Source organism: Nuphar pumila, chromosome 4 (genome assembly GCF_984573655.1).
Source record: "Nuphar pumila chromosome 4, dmNupPumi1.hap1.1, whole genome shotgun sequence".
Taxonomy (NCBI): Eukaryota; Viridiplantae; Streptophyta; class Magnoliopsida; order Nymphaeales; family Nymphaeaceae; genus Nuphar; species Nuphar pumila.
The window spans coordinates 44,282,940-44,306,952 of record NC_143252.1 but is presented as its reverse complement, the minus strand read 5'-3'; the positions used below and the strand labels follow the sequence as shown (position 1 = coordinate 44,306,952).

The window sequence follows — 24,013 nt, the reverse complement described above, 5'->3', positions numbered from 1 at the left end:
ATATTTTTTATCATTTTTACATTGAAAAATTATGGGTCTTAATCGAAACTCAGATCGGGTCTAGTATAAAATTTCACAAACTATACCAGGGTCCATGTATTAATAGGACCTTTGGGTCTGAACCTGGATCTTAATCGGGGCTTCTTATTTATCACCCTACCCGAACCCTATAGGTTTTGGTTCGGGTTATGTCCGGGTAAACCAGGCCCGTTGACACCCCTAAAATTAGGGAGAGAGAGGGGTGTGGTCATTCCTGCAACTAGGTGAAGGCTAATTGTCCCTTTTTGTCTTTTCCCCTACACATCGCTTATTGATTTCTACCCCCCCTTCCCTTCTCTCATCTCCTCTTTCTCCATCTATCTTGGCTTGTGTTTGGTCCTTCCCAAACCCTCTACCCCTTCTCTCTTCCCTTCATCATATCATCATTTCGTGATGATGGTGGTCATCATTTTCTGTTGCAGAAGAAATCAGGGGAAGCTTTTCGCAGCGATAGCAACGGGAGGAAAACCCTAAACTTTTTAAGCGCGTCTTTTGGGAGGTTCTTGAGTTTGTGGGGAATGTTGTCTGGCTCGAGGCCACTCGCACGTGTGGTGGGGAAAAACCTCCCATGCCTCCTTTCTTCTCTTCCCCTTCTCTTTCTTTTCTTTTTGTGTTTGTTTGCTCGTGTGGGTGTCGTCGGACCAGGCTTCATTCCCCCCAAATCTCACTCCCCATCAACAGTTCTCCTCCCCCCAGATCTCACAGTAGATTCTGCGATCGGTAACATCATCAATCGATCTCTTAATCTTTTTCTCTTTGTTTTTTGTTGGTTTATTTTTTTTGATAATAGTGAGCCTAAAAGCCTATGGAAGGGAAAGATTGGCGTAATGATGGCTGTAAAAGGTTTTGCCATGATGGGTTCTTTCTGGTGCAAGCACTCATGGTTTTATCATTGTGTGTACGTTTTATCATCATTTATTTTACATGATCCATTGATTTTTCGTTTCTGGGTGACCCGTGTTTTTCACATATTCATGAGATCTAGTTTCTTTTATTTTTTCGGTCGAGTTTAAGGTAGTCATGATCGGCTAACATGGTGATTGTTTTGCTTCATTATGTATGAAGAAGATGGTTTGATGGTTTTTCTTTTTCTTTGTTTTATTTCTTTATGGGTAACAGGTGAAGAGCAGTTATCTTTCGGTTGTGTTTTGTTGATTGTTTTAGATGTTGGATAAGCGATTTATTTTTTTGAAGCTTTTTGTGGTTTGTCTTGTCCTGTGCTATTTTTTCTTTTTCCTATTTGTGTGATGGGCGTTGTTGATTAGACGTCATTGATCTGTTCCTTTGTTGGCCTGTGAGTATAGGCTGTACCTGAGATTGAATTTTATTAATCTAAGGTTGCTTTGGCGTGGTGATTTGTTGATTGGATGGTGGGTAGTGTTGTGGAAATACATTGTTTTGGATTATTTCGCGTTATCAATTTTCTGATTATCTATTTGTATGTGCTATTATCTCAAAAACTCAGAGAGAGAAGACACACAGAGAGAGAGGGCTGGAGGAGTCCTGATCATTTCTATGTAAACAGTTCCTTTGAAAGCCAAGTAACCCTACTGCATTTGAAGTGACAGCAGGGTTCGATCCGGATCATGGATGTTCACACTCAATCACACTCAAGCAACGCTGCATTTATCTGCATTTTTTAGGCTCACACGCAGACACACATAGAGAGAAGAAGAAGAAGAAGAAGAAGAAGAAAAAGAAGACGACTGGTGGAGTACTGATCACTTCTATGTAAACAATTCTTTCCATGTGAAAGCCAAATAACCCCTACAGCATTTGAAGTGACAGCAGGATTCGATCCTGATCATGGATGTTCACACTCAAGCAAGGCTGCATTTATCTGCATTTTTTGGCTCACGCAGACACACACATAGGGTCCGTTTGCTTGTCATGGAAAGTGGGCACTTTCTGCTGAAACGCAACGGGCGTGCATTTCCTTGGGGCACACAGCTTCAAAACAAACACAGGCTTCCCTTTCCTCGTGAAAAAGGAGCCCAGATTCGCAAAAAAACGTTTCCATGTGGGGCAGGACCGATTCTGTTTTCGCGGAAGAGGAAACCACGGAGACACGCAAACGGACCCATATATATATATATATATATATATAAAGAGAGAGTTTGTTCTTATGCCACTTCTTTTCATCCTATCTTGATATTTCCCGACGTCCATCGTTCATTTTGTCAATCACACTGCCTTACAAACATAAATGCACATATACGCTTGTTTACATATACACACACACTTGGCCATAAGCCTATCTTTGCAGTAGTTATCTTTCTCATCTTTTGTTTTCTCCTTTATTTCCTTTGCCTTCGCATCTAAGGTTTTCATTTTGCCCATTAGACTGCCTTTTATCTGATGACTACAAAGTTGGCTGAAAGTGGGCAGAAAAAGTAGGGAAAAAAAGATGTGATGAGGATGGGAAAGGGGAAGAGAATCATGGTGATAACATGCGGGAAGGAAGATGAAGATGAGGAAAGAGGGTATGACATCTTTGCCCCCCCAAGCCACACATTCATAGAAGGGCACTACGTCATGGATTCCTGATCACTCTCTTGCATTAATGCGCATTTATTCTCCATCCCCTTTTGGCTCCCTTGGTGCCAAAAAAAAGAAGAAAAGAAGGTGACCAAGTGGGAAGCCCATGTTCCAGTTTAAATGTTGGCAACCATGTTGAGAAATTGAACACTAGATTTTCACTCTAACTCATCCGAGATTGTTAGGTGAAAACTCCTTTCTTTCCTTGTAAAATTTTCACCATTTTTCTTAATTGCTGTTGAATGCATTTAACGTGAAGTTTGGCTGAAGAGAGAGAGAGATTTTAAAAGGGGGTGATGAAAACGATGACGATTAATTAACCGGGGAACTTTTTGAGTGTCATGCCCTCATGTGTTTAACTGCAACGTTAAGCGTGCAGCAATAAAAGAGTTAACAGAGGTGGAAAAGCGAGGAGGACCGTGCTGTCGTTTATAGAAATATATTAGTTATTAGTTTTTGGAAATCCGAGATGTGTTGACTAACTTCAATATTGATTGTGAGCTTTGACTTTTCTTTTTCTTATTTTTTAGGCGCGGTTTTGTGAGGTCATTCCTTTGAGATGTGTTCCATAGTGTTTAAGCGAGGTGTCCAAAGTGTACTACTACAGTACCTCCCAATCTTCTAACTAAGCTCAGCCGTCCATCTTATGGATTGACGGCGACCAACTCCTAAAATAGAGTGGGCCCCGCTTAGTACAATTCTAATCCTTGGTTGGTTGTGTAGCTGACTGCTATCTGATTTGTCTACATGTGCCTTGGCTGGCAGTTCAGTGACTGTGCTTTCTGCAGACTCTGTTGCAGAAGTCGCAAAATAGTTCCTAACATAGAGATGCAGGTTTTACGGAGGGAGATTCCGATCCAATATTGCATTATGTAGCATTATTTATTGATTGGTGACTAGATAGTGAAAATGACCTATCATATGCAAGTTGCCGGCTGTGTTGATAATGGTCCTATCGATATGACGATTTTTTGTTTAGCAAGATATCAAAGTCCATGCTATCATTCTACCATTTGTATCTGCTGTGGTGAATGTGGTCCTATTGATATGTCGATCTTTTTGTTTGTTGCATCTATTGAAATGGTGGATGGTCAAACAAGCATCAAACTTTCGTGCATCTATTGCCAATTCATCTCGTTTGTGTTTGAAGGCTACGCAGAAGCATCAAAAGCAAAGCCTTGCAATATACAACAGCTGATTTTCTGAAGGAAATTTTCATAATGATTCAATTAATTTGTTGGATTAAACCCACAATGAGCAAATTAAAAGTCGATTTGTGAGTTCATGTTTGTGGGGATTTTATTTTTCTTTCTCTGACAAAATTTCCATTTTTCTCGTTTCAAAAGTGTCAATTGAGGCAACTATTTTGAAACATGATATAGTCTGTAAAGACAAAAATTTAGTTCTACAGATGAATCTGGTTGAATGTATTCGTTTGGTTAAACATGAAGTTATTAGATGCTTGTCTGAAAGTTCAGCCTTCTGTTATGGGTAAGTCGGAGTTTTACAACTATTAACAGTTCATCAGCAAGGAATGGAAACTACATCCAGCCAAACTACTCTGCGAGGAACCTCTAATGACATTAGGTCATGCTTCAGAGCAACAAATAGGTTATTACTTTTGTGTCCTTTATATATATATATATATATATATATATATATATATATATATATATATATATATATATATATATATATATATATATATGATGGGGTGCGCCCAGAACACATACTCCCACCTAATAAAAGCTTCAAAATTTTAAAAAATTTGAGCATTTTTTTGTTGATCAGACCCTATAGATCATATGATCTGCAATCATTGTTTAGTGGAAAATAAGTTTTGGATCATGTGATTATGACATACATTATGAGTTTTTATGATATTAAAAAATCAATGACTCAAAATGTACCCAAATTTTATGCCTTAAAATTTTTTTTTATGCCCAAAAACATGATTCCTCTCAAATAAACTATGTTAAGTACATCTATGAGGTATGAATAAGAATATGCAACTTACAACTATGATTTGTAGTAGGTTCTCCCCGGGCATCGTGGCATTACATTATATATATATATATATATATATATATATATATATATATATATATATATATATATATATATATATATATATATATATATATATATATATTGGCTACTAATGAAGGTACAGAGAAGAAATCACCTTTTTCTTAAAAAAATTCTGATTTTTTTGTAGTTCAATTGTGAAGGATGTGATATACATGGTTTGTTTAGTAGGAAACTTGTTTTGAATCATGTGATTATAACAAGTGATTAGGTTTTTAAAGGGGTCCAAAAATCAACAGCCCACGATGTATCAAAATTTCATAACTCAAAAGATCACAATTTTAAATCAGAAAAGCACGATGTAACGCTTGATCCTTAGCAAACAAACCATGCTGGTTAGACTGAGTCGATACAAATTGCACCTATGATTTCTAGCTCCTTAGTTTTGCGCCTTCATTAGTAGCCCATGTTTACCTATATATATACAGGAAGAAACCGGTAAAAACAATGTGTTTTGTTGAGAGATGCATTTAAAACACCAAATTTTATATTTAATTTTTTTATTTTTCATTAAAACTCAATTATGGATCCAATTGGATCGAATCTTCACAATGAACAATATGTTACTTCCTCTTTTAATGAAGGTACCAAGAAGCACATCTCTAAGTCCAACCTTTGTTGTCAATAAACGACTAGGCATTCTAAATATTAATAAAACATGTTTTGATGTAGTCACAACTCCAAAACAGATGAGTTGAGCTTTCCTCTTCAATACCACAAAGAGAACATTGATTAGGAAGAAAAAAGCCTTTTCTTTTCATTTCACGGTCTGTAAGAATGTGATTATGAAGTACCAACCAACTCGAGATTTTAAAGAAGAATGCCATATCTCAAAGAGCTTTCAAAGGCAGCCACAAAACCGTGGGAGGACCAAGCATGCAGTAACATGAAGTAAATAAGAAAACACCATCTGTAGAGTGATTCCAAGAGAGAGTGTCTATGGAAGAGTTAGGTCTTCAATGTTCCAACAGTCTCATAAGACTTTGCCACTCCTCAAAAGAATTGAGATGAATTTCTTCTAAGTTGGATTTTCCATCCAAACTGATTATCTCAAGACAAGCAAATGGCCTTCTCCTTGCCTTCAGAATCCAATAAAAGGAGGGAAGACATCTTTGAGACACCCTTCAACACACCACACATCTTTCTAAAATCTGGTTTTGTCACCCTTACCTAATTGTACTCAAATAGACTCCAAGAAAATAGGTAAAAGCTTTACAAGACCCTTCCAAATGCCCAAGCCACTAGCCTATTTCGGCCCCCATCCATTCCCAAGGTGATCCCTTCAAAGCATATTTTTCTTTTATAACACTCACCTAAGGCTTTTCCATAACCATTATACACCAAAGCCACTTTAAAAGAAGACGTTTATTCCATCTCCCGATCTCCCTAATGCCCAAACCCCTTTATTCCTTCAGAGTAAAAATTAGTTCCCAAGAAGCAAGATGCAATTTCCATTTACTCTCCTTTCCAGACCAATGGAAAATCTTAAAAGCCTTGTTGATATTCTTTCTTGTTTTTGAAGAATTAACAACATTTGAACAAAGTCGAGGAAAAAAGCTAGAGAGCACATGCTTAACAAGAGTGAGCCTCCCCAAAAAAGCTAAGTTAAGTCCCGCCCATAAGTTGATTTTAAATGCTATTTTTTTCTTAACCTCCTTCCAAAATCACTCTCTAGAGACCCCAAGATGAAGAGGCAACCTAAGATAGCTTCTCCATTTAAAGTATAATGTTTAAAATTTTTGAAGCAAAGAAATCCACATTAGCTTCTCCATTAAAAGGAACATAGCAGGTATTGGAGCAATTTATAATAATTTAAAAAAAGTTTGAAGTAGTGTCCACAAATCAGCAATATTAGGCTGACTTGGTTGTCCAAAAATAAGGATATCATCCACCAAAAGGATACGAGATAAGTGCTGAAACCAGACACCTAAATCCCCACATTGAAGCCACACTTAGTAGTCACATTAAGCATAGATGATAAGACTTCCATGACAATGATAAATATGATCGCCTTAACGCAATCCCCTTTTCAAATTGAAAAACATGCCTCGATTTTCATTAATGCAAATTGCTATGCTAGAGATACGAAGAAGCTCCTTAATCCTCAAGCACCATCTTTCACCAAAGTTATGCTGATCCAAACAAGCTTTAAAGAGATCCAATTTGAGAATATATGGCTGCTCACAATTAGAATGAATATAATGGACTGCTTCATGGGCGAGAATGAATCCCTCATGTAGTCTCCTCCCCTTGATGAAAGCATATTGAATTGTAGATATGATGTTGTTCAACACCTTTTGCAATCTGTGCCAAAAATTTGCAGATGATTTTGTATATGGAACCACTTAGTACAATATGGTAAAAATTATCAATAGAATATCTAAAACCATCTTTAGGAATAAGTACAGTCATCGATCTCTCAAGAGCTCTAGGTAGAGATGCATTAGAATATAATTGTTGTAAGAGACAATGGATATCCTCGTTGTGAGATTCCCATAAACTCTGAAAGCACTCAACGAGAAACCTGTCAGCTCCAAGAGCCTTGTTGGAAGGCATAGACCACAACCTCACCAATCTCCTCCATGGTAATGGGTGCCATAAGAGAGGCCTTCTCTACCTCACTCAAAGTTGAAGATTCCATGGATGCTAGACAAGAGACAACAAAGTACACACAACTATATCTTTCTTGAAATGCATTAGAGAAATATGCTATCAAATCATTCTAAAGCAAAGTCTCATTTCCATTACCATGATCATGAAAAGATACATGATTTATTCTTCTACGCTTAGAAGCAAAGGAATGAAAATACCTCGTATTTCGATCTTCTTCTTTAAGCCAATTGATACGAGATCGTTGACGCCACCTAATTTTCCTGCGAATGCCCCATTCTTCCACCAATGTCACAAGGTTTTCATGACTACACACATTAATGCCATTTTCTTTGATCCGAAGTGAACTAAGCTCCTCTTCCAATACCCCAATTTCCAAAGTTGCATGGCCTTTGAAAGCGCTGCTATACTTAGGCAACTATATTATGAACGAGAGAGAGAGAGAGAGAGAGAGAGAGAGAGAGAGAGAGAGAGAGAGAGAGAGAGAGAGAGAGAGAGAGAGAGAGAGAGAGAGAGAGACGAAGGAAAAATCAACATTACCACTCATGAAGCATGAAGATCAACAAAATGTTGAACCCATGACTCAGAAAAAGAGTGAAAGACAAAACAAAAAGCGGAAGGTAGAAGAGAAAAAAACACAAAAACAAACAAAATAGCAGGCTCACGCAGGAGCCGCTAGCTCGGAGGGTGCCAAAAAAGGGGGAGCGTCAACCCGAGGGAACAGAAGAGCACTAAAATGCATACGAAGAATCACATATACATCCACCAAGATATTATGTGCAGATTCTGAATGAGAATCAAAATTTGACGGAAAATAGCATCGTTGTGCGCCATCCAAACAAACCACCAAGAGGTAAGCAACCAAGTCTGCCTGATCAACCTCCACCTCTTGCTACATCTAATACAAATAGGTCCCAAGATCAGATCGAGCGCAGAGGATTAATCCTTAACCAACACTTCTGGATGCCTCCAGAGCATGTTAAAGAGATCCATAAAAATAGGGCAGGACTAGAATAAGTGAAACATAGTTTCTTCATCAGCTTGACAAAGCATGGACCAACTCGGGAGCTGAATGTGCCACTTCTTTAAATTACTGTGGGTCTGAACCCTATCATGCAAAATTAACCAAGTCAGGACCCGAGAGCGATGGGAAGGGCCCTTCGCCCAAAGCACAACCTCGAGCAACCAATCAGCCCCCGGGGGGAGCAATGATCTATACACTTTGTAGGTGAGAAACTCCCCGCTTGGCAGAATCGCTTAGTGTAGCCACTGACCAATATTTCTGTAGTCATCAAAATGATCTCTGAAGAAGGCTAAAACCCTCAACCACGAGATACACAAATGGGATAACACCAATCCTGAATTTCCCTGACGAGCCGAGATAAGAGAAGGATCTCCATATTTCGCAAGAAGCAAAAGAGCACAAGGGCTATCTGGTTGATGAGCCACCCAACATTGCTTGGCGACTAGAGCAATGCTCCGCAGTCTAGGAGTCAGAACACCTAAGCCAGCCATACGCTGAGGTAAAACCATCGAACGCCAACCAATCAAGTGACGCTTACCCTTAAGTTGGCATCTAGATCATAAGAAGCCTGCCAGCAAACGCGTCAGTTGCTTCTCCACCCCCACAGGCATCACAAACATAGACATGAAAAATTTCAGAATAGTAGAAAGAACATGTCTAACTAAAGTCAGACGACCAACAATGGAAAGATAAGACCCCTACCACGAAAGTAATTTGTGCTTTACTTTTTGAATCGTCGGAGCCCACGTGGTAGAAGAAAGGTGCTTCACTTGTAACGACAAGCCCAGGTACATCATTGACAACTCAAAATAATACAGTTGAAAACCCTCTGCCCCACTGTAAGCATAGTAGACTGAACATTGAACATAGTAAGAGAGCATTTGTTCTCATTCAGAGAAAGCCCAAAAAGAGAGTAAAAAAACTGAAGGCTAAGCTTAAACCTAAGCATCTGCTGAACATTTACATGACCAAAAACAATCATATCATCAACATAAATAAGAATATGATTGGGAAAATCCGAAACATGTAATGGATCAATGAAACGCGTTGCCGCGGCCCACTTAACCAAGAGCACAAGACCCTGAGCAACCACGTTGAACAACAAAGGTGAGAGAGGACAACCTTGCCGCAGACCCCGCCCACCTTGAATCGGTCTCCACCAACATCATTGATATTTAGCATGGCCTGGGCATTCAAGATCAATTCCCTCACCCAATCACAAAAACAATGACCAATACCAAATTTCGACAACATTTAAAATAGGAAGGGCCAATGAACAGAATCAAAAGCGTTATGAAAGTCTAATTTAAGAACAAAATAAGACAGACTGCTAAGATGCAAAGAATGAACAACTTCAGATGCCATGATGAATGAATAATGAACCCTATTATTGAGGATGAAGGCGAACTGAGAGTCCAAAAAAATCTGGTGAGCCACAGATTTTAGCCTATTCGCCAAGACCTTGGCAAACATCTGATAAAGAGCACTCATAGACAAGATCGGGCGAAACTGAGAAATATCAGTGACTTCATCATCTTTAAGAATTAGAGAAATAATAGCTAAGTGAAATAGAGAAGGCAGTCTGGAGTTAAAATAGAACTCGTCAAACATGCTGACCACGTTCGAATTTACATAGTCCCAAAATATTATGAAAAAAGTCTACATGAAACCCATCAACATTGGGAGCTTTCTAACCTGACAGATCCTTTATGGCCCTAAAAATATCATCTTCAGATAATCTCCTCTACATAGATCGAGCTTGCTCTAGATGAATTACCCCAACCAAGACATTACCAATTACTCCCTCCGCAGTTAACGAAGCAAAATATAAAGCCTTGAAGAAAAGTGTGACTGTTGGATTAACATGCTGATTGAGATAGGGAACACCCTAATGGAAATAGAAGGGACGACCTTCCTCCTATGATGATGGGAAGCATATGAGTGAAAAAATTTAGTGTTGCCATCACCAGCAGCAAGCCATTTCACCCTAAACCTATGCTTCCATCGAATTTTCATCTTGATCCTCTAGCTTTTCAAGAGCATAGATAACTCAATCGACCTGGCCAGGAAACTCATAAGTTGCAAATCAAAGAAAGAGAGTCGGGGGATGACATATTCTGATACAATGCTGAAATTTCATGTTCCCATGCAGCCATTTGCTGAAATTTCTCCACATTCCGACTATGAAGCCATGCCTTGATATCCTTAGCAAGATGAGAAAACTTATTGTAAACCCGAATAGCCGCCCAATGCTCATCAGAGGGCTTGTTCCAAGAATTAGTAGTAACCGAGAGATAATCTGGCTCTTGGAGCCACCATTCTTCAAACACAAATCTCCTGACGGATCTAAAGCCATCCCCTCAACAAGTGATGACCTACCCATGATCTGAGATGGTGGGAGCAAGCACCAAACACTTAACATCGAGAATGAGGTCCAGTAGATTAGGAGTGACAAAAACCTTGTCAAGGACCTTGCAGCATGGGAGAGACCACCTATTCGACCAAGAGAAGCATTCCCTGGTTAACGAGATAGGATATAAGAGATGGCGATGAACAAAATCTTGAAAACCATGCATAGAGGGATTAGGAAGGATGAAGTTATTGGAGTCATGCGTAGAAAGTAAACAATTAAAATCACCCATAAGAAGGTGACACTCCGCGTTAGAAATGACCACTCTATCTAAATCATTCTACAGCGTGAGCCTCATAGAGGCGAGATGAGGGCCATAAACAACAGATATCACCACTTTCCTACTAGCCGCCTGCAAATTGAAAGCAATAGACATAGAGAAAAGACCGACGTCCAGTTGGGATAAGCTTAAAGACTGATTCTCCAAGATAAGGATACCTTCGACATGATTGACCGCAGGCTTAAAGAAATAATCGGCTCCCCGCCAGATGCTGGAAGCTACAACATGCAAGATGACCTCCATTTTAGTTTCATAAAAAGCGAGCAGGTTAGGCTTCTCCTATCTAATCCAATTAGCCAAGAACAAGCATTTTGTGAGATAATTTAAGCCCCTAATATTCCTACAAACAATCTTCATGGAACAAAATTTGGAAAAACCCGGGGGTGGTGGGGCCTGGACGACCTTCTTGGAGACCTTCCATCGATAGCTGAATCCTTTAAGGGGGTCCGCCTCCTTCTACGATTACCATTGATGATTTGCCAAACATCCCCTGCGCAAACAACAACCCTCGAATGATCGTTGGAATTGAGTATCTGACCACAGTTTGCACCATTTGAGGAGCATAGGAAGTCCCTACTAATAGCAGATACTGTTGAGATTGTAGAATCCATATCAGCAGATATAGCTTGCAATTGCATTGAGGAGAGAGATATCCAACACCCTAAGTTGCGGACTTGGACGCTTTTAAAGCATAGGCATAAAGAAGGGGATAACCTCACCCCACGATGGATGCCAGAATAAGGCACCGTATGGCAGAAGACCAAAAGGCGGGGCAGAGGAGATTTCCTCAGGGACTTTAGGCGATAAAGGAAATGGATGCGGAACTGAGAAACCAATCACCATGCATCTGTTTGCATGGTTGGTGCAAGCAGTAAATGAGATAATATTAATTATCAAATAATTAGAGCTTCTGGAAGGAAAAAATAATGAAGGACGATGGCAGAGTTGTCCTTTGCCTACCACGTGCAACTCTACCCAGTCGCACCACCAAGCTGCCATGGGAAACAACGTAATGAGAAACTGACTGCGGGCCCCATGCAGGAGAAATAATGAGCGACTTTTCCCTAGGAGAGGAATCAATGTTGGCAGAGTTGTGGGTACCCACCATTGGCAAAACAATCGACAGTGATGAAGGCAAAATTGACCTTAGCCCACCCCGTGCATGCCTACCCGACTGTGCTGCCAAACTGCCATGGGAAGGGGTGCAAAAATAATCAGATGCCAGGCCTTGTGCAGGAGAAATAGTGAGGACATGATCTCCAAGAGAGAAATCATTGCTGACAGAGCCAGATTTTTGAGGGCCCACCCATGGTCGAACTTTCGACGGTTGGGAGATATGGGATTGGATGGGTCAAACGAACGTTTGAGGTCTGCCATCATTCGTCGGAGATGGAACTGGCATAGTCGGAGGAGATAAAAGAAAAAATTCTTGATATGCTGCAGTCAAATTGGGACCCAGATAGACCCAATCTTGACCGCCTGGAAAGAATTTGAGGACTTCTGAAGGTCACCAATCTGCACCCATGGTGAGAAGGATAATTGTTGGAGAGGCCAATTATGATTCCGACGGGTAGGATGGCTCCCCAACATAGGAGGATCTAGGGGAACAAGAGTCGTCCTATACGAAGGGGGACGAGAGGCTTTTGATCACCTACGCTTCCAGACTGGGTGACAATGAGATAGAAAGGATGAGCCGCACCTATGACAATCAAGGCATTTCTAAAAGTTCATGGAGAAACAAGCAACACACCACCAGTCCCCCGGTCTGGCATGGTGCAATTGAGATCTAGAGCAAACAACGTAGAAGGAGCTTTGCCATGAGGATGGGACCTGCTGCCAACCCCGATTAAGAACCCATTCTGGAAGCTCACAAAAAAAGAAAGGCAGGACAAGCATCACCTTAGCAAAACACGCTTTGAGAGGCTCCCGCCTAACTGCTCAGATAAATTGGTTGACGTTCGAAATAAGAAGGGAACCTATGTCTAAGCAAGAGCAAAATATCTCCGAAAGCTTATATAAGAACCTATATTTGAGCCTGAAAGGCAGGATAACATCGAGTCCCCACTGACGAAGAACAAAGGCTGCACCTTAGTCATTAACTGCCTCCTTAATGACATGGAGGGCTCGCTGGTTGACTCCCAGCTGGTGGTCTAGAGCAACACCTCAGAAATATCGTGATGGGAGACACATCAAGAAACCAGGAAATGAGAGAGAGAGAGAGAGAGAGAGAGAGAGAGAGAGAGAGAGAGAGAGAGAGAGAGAGAGAGAGAGAGAGAGAGACGGTTTTCAGATGGATCCTTGAACCGGAAGACGACTGATCTTGGCCTCACAGAGGTCTTCGTAAGCGGCTTTTAGTTGAGGAGAAGACACCACAAGCTGTTTTATGGCAGAGAGGAGAGGGGAAGGGGGGAGCATGATTTTAGAGAGGGAGAGAGAGAGAGAGAGAGAGAGAGAGAGAGAGAGAGAGAGAGAGAGAGAGAGAGAGAGAGACTTCACATCTTGAACCATCTGTAAGACAAACCACATATCTTCCTTCTTCCAAGTTTGTGAATCAATAAGGTGCTAGGTTAATCTTCTTTCCCTTAATAAAAAACTTTAGCACGTCTTTTTCATCGACAAAGAAAGCTTGGGTTAGGCATGTTGGGAAAAGAAGCGCAAACCGAATGCAACCACATCTCAAACAGAAGCGATGACGACAAAGTACCTATAAGAGGAACACTTCTATGCCTTGCACATAACACATAAAGTAACTGCTTCCACCCGAGCTCCAAAATAAAACCCTTATCATCCAAGGGATACCACAAAATATATATACTTTGATTCACAAGAGCAAGGGATAATAAAGAGCATAATAAAAGAAAAAGCACACACTAATTTTAATGTGGAAAACCTTCTCAAAATGAGAGGTAAAAAACCACGGGGTTGAGAGCAACCCAACAACAACTCCACTATGTGATATAAAGAATGACTACAAAGGGGCATACACAATGCCTACCCACAATAAGCCCATAAATCACCACAATAGAGAAACATCAAAGCAAATAAAGAGGTGGAAGTGAAAGAATATTACCTAATCAATAGTGATGACCTTCCCACAACAAAAGCCCTCTTTCTCTTGCCCTAATCTTTACAAAATAAGAAGGGGATAAAAAAGAAGAAGAACACCAACAATTAAAGCTTTTCTTCTTTCTTCCTCATTCTCTCTCACTCTCTTTCTCTCTTTCTCACAATCTTGTGGAAGCCCCACACAAAACAAGAGGAAGAAACCCTTCTCTCTCTCTTTTCTTCAAAGAGCAAAACCCAAAAGGACTCCACCAAGCATACCATCCATTGTGCCCTCTTTTTTTTTTTCACTTTTTCAATTTTAGTCCCTCACTTCTTGTTATTTTGCTCCTTTTTAAGCCTAAAAAAAATGCAAGGTGGAGTACATCTCTTCACCTTCCTTGGATCAGGTCCTTCACATGGAGGGGACCCAAATCCAACACATCTCCCCCTCACTGACTATGGGGAGGACTTCGCCAAACCGGCAATAGAGCAACATACTTTAAGCTTACCACGAGGCAACTTCTTGGTCATCATATCTGCATCATTATCATCTGTATGAATCTTCTCAAGCTCAAGTAGCTTTGCATCTAACACATCACGTATCCAATGATACCTCATATCAATGTGCTTCGACTTTGCATGAAAAATAGAATTCTTGCCAAGATGAATCACACTCTAACTGTCACAATACAAAACATACTTATCTTGAGTAAAACCAAGTTCTTGCATAAATTTCTTCATCCACAGTAACTCTTTACTGGCCTCTATCACTGCAATGAACTCTGCCTCTGTAGTCGATAGTGCCACACATTTCTGAAGTCTCGACTGCCAAGACACTGCATCACCTGCTGAAGTAATCAAATATCCAAATATAGACTTTTTAGAATCAACATCACCTGCCATATCTAAATCTGTATAACCTACTAAAGTAGGTTTCTGCTCACCAAAACAAAGACACAAATTGCTTGTGCCTCGAAGATATCTCAAAATCCATTTCACAACATTCCAATGCTCTCTACTAGAATTTGAGAGAAATCTGCTAATAACTCCAACTGCATGAGCTATATCTGGCATCATACACACCATTACATACATCAAACTGCCAACTGCTGAAACATAGGAAATCTTTTGCATATCATCTTTCTCTTTATCTATAGAAGGACTCTGCTTCACACTCAACTTGAACTGTACTCCAAGTGGGGTGTTCATTGCCTTTGCCTTGTCCATGTTGAATCTTTGAAGTACTTTCTCAATGTACTTATCTTGTGATAGCCATAACTTCTTAACCTTTCTATCACAAACAATCTTCATGCCCAAAATCTAACTTGCGGCTCCCAAGTCCTTCATGGCAAATGATTTGCCCAACTTTTTCTTCAAGTTAGCAATTCTTGAAGTGTTCTTGCCCACAATGAGCATGTCATCAACATAGAGCAACAAAATGATAATATTATCATTTGAAAATTTCTTTACAAAAATACAATGGTCTGAAGTAGTCTTCTTGTAGCCATGCTCCCCCATAAAAGACTCAAACTTTTTATACCACTGTCTCAGAGCTTGTTTCAAACCATACAAACCCTTTCTCAATATGCAGACATAGTCTTTATTTCGTTTCTTCTCAAACCTTTCAGGTTGCACCATGTATATCTCTTCCTCAAGATCACAATGGAGAAAGGCTGTCTTCACATCCATTTACTCAACTTCTAATTCAAGACTTGCTGCCAAGCTTAAAGCAACTCTGATAAAATATATTTTAACAACTGGCAAGAAGATCTCTTCAAAGTCAACACCTTTCTTCTGACTAAAACCTTTTATAACCAACCTAGCTTTATATCGTGAGTGTGATGAGTTCTCATCTTGGTTCACTCTAAAAACCCAACGATTCTTCAAAGCCCTTTTACCTTTAGGCAACTGTACAAGCTCAAAAGTATGGTTGTCATAAAAAGATTGCATCTTATCTTTCATTGTTTCAATCCACTTCTCTTTCTGCATATCTTGCATAGCTTCATCATAGCTCTCAGGTTCTCCACCATCAGTCAACAAGACATACTCATATGCATGATATCTAGTGGATGGTTGTCTCTCTCTAGTAGATCTGCGAAGTGGATCTGCAGCTGAAGAGGAACCCGTCTCATGCTGCTCAACATCATCACTATCAGACATATCCTACCTGTCAACATTCTGCTGTGAATCTTCAACATCCTCATGTGTGTCATTTTCAATAGAATTTGAAAAAGATGACAAAGGAACATGATCCATATCAATCAAGCTGTCACTGCTATGAGATTTTTCCTTCACCACTTTCTCAATGTCTTCAATGGTTTGGTCTTCAACAAAGACAACATCTTTGCTTCTGACAAGCTTCTTCTCAATAGGATCATACAACCTGTACCCAAACTCATCTGAACCATATCCCAAGAATATACATTATCGTGTCTTTGACTTCAACTTTGTCCTTTCATCTTTAGGAATATGCACAAAACTTTGCACCTAAAAACACGCAAATGGTCATAAGAAACATTTTTTTAAACCAAACTCTGTCAGGAACATCACCATCTAAAAGAACATGAGGAAACAAGTTAATAACATGAGCCATTGTGCACAATGCTTCATCCCAAAAAGATCTTGACAACTTTGCCTACGACAACAAACATCTAACTCTTTCAACAAGAGTTCTATTCATTCTCTCAGCTACACCATTCAACTGAGGAGTCTTAGAAGTAGTCTTTTGATGCCATATACCATGCATCTTATAATACTCATCAAATGATCTCAAATATTTACCTCCATTGTCAGTTTGAATGCACTTCAACTTCTTCTCTATCTGTCTCTTAACAAGAGCATGAAATTGCTTGAATGCATCAAACACTTGGTCTTTTCTCTTCAAAGCATAGACCCACAACTTTCTTGAATGATCATCAATGAAAGTCAAAAAATAAAGTGCACCTCCAAGCAAACTCTCTTTCAAATGACCACATACATCTGAGTGAACCAATTCTAAAATTTTCTTCTTTCTTGATGGATGATGACTCTTGAAAGATACTCTCCTTTGCTTCCCAACCAAGCAACGAGTACATCTTTTCAACTTCTCTTTCTTCACTTCAAGAAGTAGATTCTTCTTTATCAAACATTCAATGCCCTTTTTGCTCATATGACTCAACCTCTTGTGCCACAATTCAACTGACTTCTCATTTTCAATCACATTCACGACATCCTTTGAAATCAATGCCTACAAAACATATAAACTGTTGCACCTCTTTCCATGAGCCATAACCAATGTGCCTCTAGTGAGCTTCCACTGTCCATCATTGAATGTACTACAAAAGCCTGAAATTCCACTAGAGGGGGGTGAATAGTGAAATATGATTATGATCGATAAAATAAAATAATTAAGCAATAAGGCACAACACATAAAACACAGAAGTTATACTGGTTCGGTCAATATCCAGACCTACATCCAGTCCCCAAGCAAACCACTTGAGATTCCACTATAACATCCGAGTTACCGGATAAATAGTACAACACCCTCTTCCCAAGAGGTCTTCTTCTCTCAACAGAGAAGGGGCACACCCTCTTCCCAAGAGGTCTTCTTCTCTCAACAGAGAAGGACAACACCCTCTTTCACAGAGGTCTACTTCTTTAAACAAAGAAGGAATACAGTGAATAACAGAGTTACAATACTTCCTATAGAACCTTCAGAATGATATGAATGCACGAATGAAGGATTCTAAGAATGTTCTGTTTGTCACTCAGAGGATACTCTTTGTCAAAGAGCTGGACTTGACTTTTTCTCTTTTCTTTCTTTTTCTTTTTCTCTTTCTTTTTCAAGGCTCTCTTTTCAAATCACGAATAGAAATTTTTCTCTTTGTAAGCTCACACGTCTATTTCATTCCGTTGTTGAATAGTTTATTTGTGTGTGTTTATATAGCTTATAAAAAATAGTCGTTACATTTTTGGAATTGTAACTTTTTGAAATGTGAAATGTTAGGTCATTTCAAAAACATCTTTTAGAGAAGTTCGAGAATGCCTTTTTCCATAAAGGTGAAATAGAGGGTACACTAGTCGTTGTAATATTTTAGGTAATACATATTTTATGTAAAAAGTCTATTTCTTACAATAGTACATTGAACGTTGGGTTGTAGTTTTGTCTTTATTCTAATTAATGATTTGAGGTACATTAGTACTTCTTTACTTTAAAAGAGTGTAAGTACTATGAGTGCTTTGAGATATTTATTTGTACATAGTCATGTCAAGTGTTTTCTTTATGTTGTGTATTTCAAAGTCTCCAGAGAGAATGAGGACCAAAAAGAAGGTCAACATTCTTTGAGAAGGATATTTAACAAGGATTTGTTACAGAAGGCATTTAATGCTTTGTAGAGAGAATGATGACTTCAAGTAAGTCGACATTCTATGGTTATGAAAAAAGGTAACTAGAGAGAATGATGACTTCAAGTAAGTCGACATTCTATGGTTATGAAAAAAGGTAACTAGAGAGAATGATGACTTCAAGTAAGTCGACATTCTATGGTTATACAAAAAGGTAACTAGAGTCCTTTTAAAAACATATTTTATTTGTTTTTCTTATGTGTAGCCGATTTATGTTTTTGTCTTCTTCTTGTATTAAGAAACATTTCATTAAAGAAGATAACTAAAGTCTTTTCAAAAACATATTTTATTTGTTTTCTCCATGTAGTCGATGTTATGTTTGTTTGTCTTTTTCCTACATTCCTTTTTTCATGTTGTCTTGTATATAGTGTAAGGTACAATGACAAAATGTCTTTTTCATAAAAGGTTGTAAGAAGGTACAATTATTATATGACAAAATATCTTTTTCATAAAAGGTTGTAAGAAGGTACACTTATTGGTTTTCAAAAAGGAATTTTTTTTTTTTAAAACTATCATATACTTTTATGATATAGTGTTTATGAATGAGTATGTAATATGCAATATGCAAGTTCCTGAAGGTTCTGTTACATATGACTCTAAAGAAGAAAAAAAATCTTCATCTTGAGGTAGCCGATCTCTTCATTTGAACTTTAGGAAAGCATGGCTCATCAAGCTTTTTCTTCAAGGAGTATGATTGCACCATAGTTGTACTTGAACAGGAAGTCTCCATCCTTATTGGGTGAGATATCCTTGCATCAAATACTCGTTAGATTTATGGCAAAACATATTCAGTCATAATATAACATTATTTCAAGAGATCATATTATCATATCATATAAAATCAAATGAGAGAGTGTATCATATTATGTGACATCAAAACCGAGTTTCTCAACATTCTCCCCCTTTTTGATGATGACAAAATATGCTCCCCCTGTCAAAAAGACGTTATGCATCGAAATAATAATATGATAAAAAAGTGAAATAATGTTTAAAGAGAGAATATTTCTCCAATAATGGAGACAGGTTTTCTCCCCCTTTGTCATGGACAAAAAGGAGGGATCAAAGTAAGAAAGTTATTACAGACCAAATATATAAAAAAAATGAGTCTATCTCGAAGGTGGAGAAGGTGAAGGTGGTCGGTTGGCGCGATTCCGCTTGCGAGTCTGCTGCAACATGGCTTGATTACAAAGGATTCGATCCTGAGTTTGCTCGATATCCATCATAGCAGAAAAGTAATTGAAGGAGGACATTGGATCGGCTTCATCAGAGCCGGTCATGTGCAGGGACCTTAGATTGAAGGTGGTACCATCGAGGACGTGAGAGGGATGGAGGATGACTTCGTTGTGAAGTGGTACTTGGAAGTATTTGAGAATAGGAGTTATAAAACACCCAAAAAGAAGAGACTCAAATTTCTGATAACGAATAAAGAGGTCGAAAATAATGGATGACCAATTTATCGGAAGAGAAGAAAGGATTGCGTAGATAAGAAGAGAGATTTTTCGAGGAACTAATCCCTGGCGGGGACGCTTGGGATAGATGTTGTGGAGAAGAATCTGGGCAAGTAGCTGAGCATGAGGTTGGAGATTCCTCATGTGCCACAGAAGTTGGTAGCAGTTGGTGCAGAGAAGTATTTTTCGAAGTACCGATCGGTCGATTGGTACTATGGTGTTAAGGTCGGTACCGGTGGAAGGTAGGTTTAGAATTCTTCCTAGGTCAGAAGCATCGAAAATCATCAGCTGTCCTCGGACTTTGCTGGTGATTGAGGTTTGTTCATGATTAGTAGAGAAGTTGGTATAAAACAGTCGGACTAGTTCGGGATAATAGGCAGTTGGAGATGAAGATCCTATGAGAGGTTTGAGTTCAGGGAGATAGGTGTCTAAGTCGAAGAACATGAAGTCGTCAAAGTTGATCAATTTTCCTTCATGAATGGGGCGAGAGCAGAGTGACTTGTAGTTGTGAAACAAATCAGGATACCTTAGATCGGCGGAAGTGATTACATTGGTAGAGGAGGAAGCCATTATCGAATGTCTTGAAAATAAAGCACTAGGAGAGAAAGGAGCTTGAACCGAGAGAAAGTTTGTAGAAGGATAGAAAAGTTCGAATGGAATGGTAAGAGATGAACCAATTGATTAAATAGAAAGAAGAAAATAATTGTTGATATGAAATGAATGACATTGGAAGTGAGTAATTTTTAGATTTTAGTCAAATAAGGAAATCCGTGAGTAGTAAGGTAAGAGACTTGTGAATGATAAATCAAATCAATGTTTTGAGAATAGTTATTATATTAGATTGAGGAGGACATAGTATTGAAATATATAGATTTTACTATGGGTGAGTTTATCGACTAGTGAGAGAAACCATTAATAGAGTATGGGGTGTCATGTTGAATAAAAAAAAATGATTGATCTTGAAAATAATGGCCTAATAAAACAAACAACTTTTTACTCTATGTGGAGGGATTCTAAATACGTGAATGGAGAGTTAAGGACATAAAAAGATGATATGGATATGTAGAGAGGAGAGAAAGGTGATAAAGGACAACATTTACTTGATTAAGATATGACATAAAGTAGAGGTAGAATAAATAAAGGTTTGCTTGGAGACAAGACTTTAATGATTCTCGATTTTAGTGAGATATACAATAAGAGAGAGGCAAGGTCACGGATGGAAAGAAAAGTCATGATTGCTTATTTAATATAGAAATAGTGTTTATGGAAATAGGTCATAGGGTGATCATGTGATGTGTACTTTGAAAGATATGACATTTTAAAGAAAAGAGTGCCTTAAAAAAAATGTTTCATGATTAATGTGTTTTCATATTTGTAATTTTTATGAGTATACGTAGATATGAGAAGGACACATTTGGACTTTGACTAGTGGTAAAAGAGATGATGAGACAAAAAGGAGAAAGAGTCAAAAGTATATAAGAATTGATAAATGATAGATTAACAATAAGAATAGTCATGGAGGAGTCGGATTCAAAAATATATAATAAAAAATATATTCGAGAGATGAAATGAGGAGACAAGGAAATATTTATGAGTGAAGAGTAATAATTGTGAGTTGTCATAGAGAGAAATGAGATGACATATATGGATTTTTGTGTAGGATAAAGAAGTAATAAAAAAACATGATTGATGAAAGACATAATGTTATGATTGATATGAATTATTGTTTATATTCTTAAAGAAGCTCGATTTGAGGAAGTTCATAGTTATTAGAGAATAAGGTTAAGTTTTAAACAAGAATTGACAAGAATGGAGGCTTAATTTGTATATGAGAGAGATGATAATAGAGTGTACGTAATCTATGATATATCAAATGATATAGTAAAGGCAATTTACGTGAGAATATAGCAACTAGATCTTAAAAAAAGTAAAAGGACCAAAAAAAAGTCATTCGATTCTAACTAATGAAAAGTAAAAGTTCTCATAAACTAAGTAGAGAGGTGAAACAATTTATCGTAAGACAAGTTTTCATAAAGGACAAAAATAATAAAGGAGTTGAGTGATGTGAACATTGTTATGATAGCTTTTAATATAATTAGTTTTTATGGATATGAGAGAAAGGAGATAGGACAAGGAGTTATAATGGATGTGTACTTGAAAGATGACAAGTTGAAAGACATAAAGAATGTGTCTTATAAGAATACGTGAATATGGAAACTTAGTTTGACTAACTAAAAATCGATAAGAAGGAAAGCAATTTAAAATAAGATTTAAACAAGACTTATAAGAAGTATTATAATAAGTGTGATTAATTTATAAGTCACTTAGTTTGCATATTCCTAGTTCTCTTCTAATTCGTGTGAAGTCTTCATGTTTTAATGGTTTAGTGAATATGTCTGCTAACTGTTGATTAGTGGGTATGAATTCTAGTTTAATTATGTTGTTTAAGACTTGTTCTCTTAAGAAGTGGTGTCTTATTTGAATGTGCTTAGTTCGTGAGTGTAAAATAGGATTCTTAGATAGGTTTATAGCACTCGTATTATCACAGAAAATAGTTGTATTTTCAAAATTTAAACCAAAATCTTTTAAAGTTTGTTTCATCCAGATGACTTGAGTACAAGCTAGGCTAGCAGCAATGTATTCGGCTTCAGTAGTTGATAATGATACACAGTTTTGTTTCTTACTGAACCATGATACTAGTGAGTGCCCTAGCATGTGACATGTTCCACTTGTGCTTTTTCTGTCAGATTTACTTCCAGCAAAGTCAGCATCGCTGTATGAGATTAGATCAAATGTAGAGGATTTTGAATAGAATAATCCAAAATCAACTGTGTCTTTTAAATATCTCATTATTCTTTTTACAGCTTTAAGATGCGATTCTTTTGGATTTGACTGAAATCTAGCACACAAGCAAACACTAAACATTATATCTGGACGGCTAGCAGTTAAATAAAGAAGTGATCCTATCATACCTCGATATACCTTTGTATCAACAGACTTACCATCTTCATCTTTGTCCAACACAGTAGTAGTGCTCATAGGAGTAGATTTTGAAGCAGTTGAGTTCATGTTGAACCTCTTCAGAAGTTCACGAGCATACTTAGATTGGTTGATGAAAACTCCATCCTTGGTTTGCTTAATATGCAGTCCAAGAAAGTAGGTGAGTTCTCCCATCATACTCATTTCGAATTCCTTCTGCATGGACTTAGAAAAATCTTCACAGAGAGTGCTGTTAGAAGATCCAAAGATGATGTCGTCGACATAAATTTGAACAATTAGGGTATGATTATTCACTACTTTGACAAATAGTGTAGAATCTGCTTTGCCAACAGAAAAACCAGTTTTTAATAAAAAGGTTTTAAGTCTTTCGTACCAAGTATGAGGTGCTTGTTTTAAACCATACAAAGCACGTTTGAGTTTAAAAACATGATCTGGGTATTGTTCATTTTCAAATCCTGGAGGTTGTTTTACATAGACTTCTTCATTTATAAAACCATTTAAGAAAGCACTTTTAACATCCATTTGAAATAATTTGAAATCCATATAGCTTGCATATGCTAAGAGCATTCTAATAGATTCAAGTCTAGCAACAGGAGCAAATGTTTCATCAAAGTCAATACCTTCCTTCTGGTTGTATCCTTGAGCTACTAGTCTGGCCTTGTTTCTTATAACATTACCTGTTTCGTCTAGCTTGTTTCTGAAGATCCATCTTGTCCCAATGATTGGATGATCCTTTGGTCTAGGTACAAGATCCCAAACGTCATTTCTTTGGAATTGATTCAGTTCTTCAGTCATGGCTAGCATCCAGAACTCATCAATGATGGCTTCATCAATCTTCTTTGGTTCAAGTTGAGAAATGAATGCCATGTTTGCAATCCGTTCTAGCTGAGCTCTAGTTTGAACCCCCTTTGTTAGTTCTCCCAAAATCTGCTTTTGAGGATGATCTTTGATATCGACAAAGGTTTTTTGGTGATCATCTTCATTAGACTTAGCTGTGTTATCTAAAAATAAATCTGTACTTTCAACATCATCATCATTAGTTTGTATATGAACAGATTGATCAATAGATTCACAAAACTAACATGCATAGATTCTTCAATAGTATTATGACTCTTATTGAAAACTCTGTATGCTTTACTATGACTTGA

General features: G+C 38.1%; 1 long non-coding RNA gene across 1 annotated transcript; it reads left to right on the top strand.

Annotated features, from left to right (window-relative positions):
* The first annotated feature begins 364 nt into the window (after positions 1–364).
* On the top strand, positions 365–2,830 carry LOC149840135 (uncharacterized). The gene is made up of 2 exons (XR_016431528.1): positions 365–759; positions 830–2,830. It is a non-coding gene; the product is annotated as an uncharacterized LOC149840135 (long non-coding RNA).
* Positions 2,831–24,013: the final 21,183 nt, after the last annotated feature.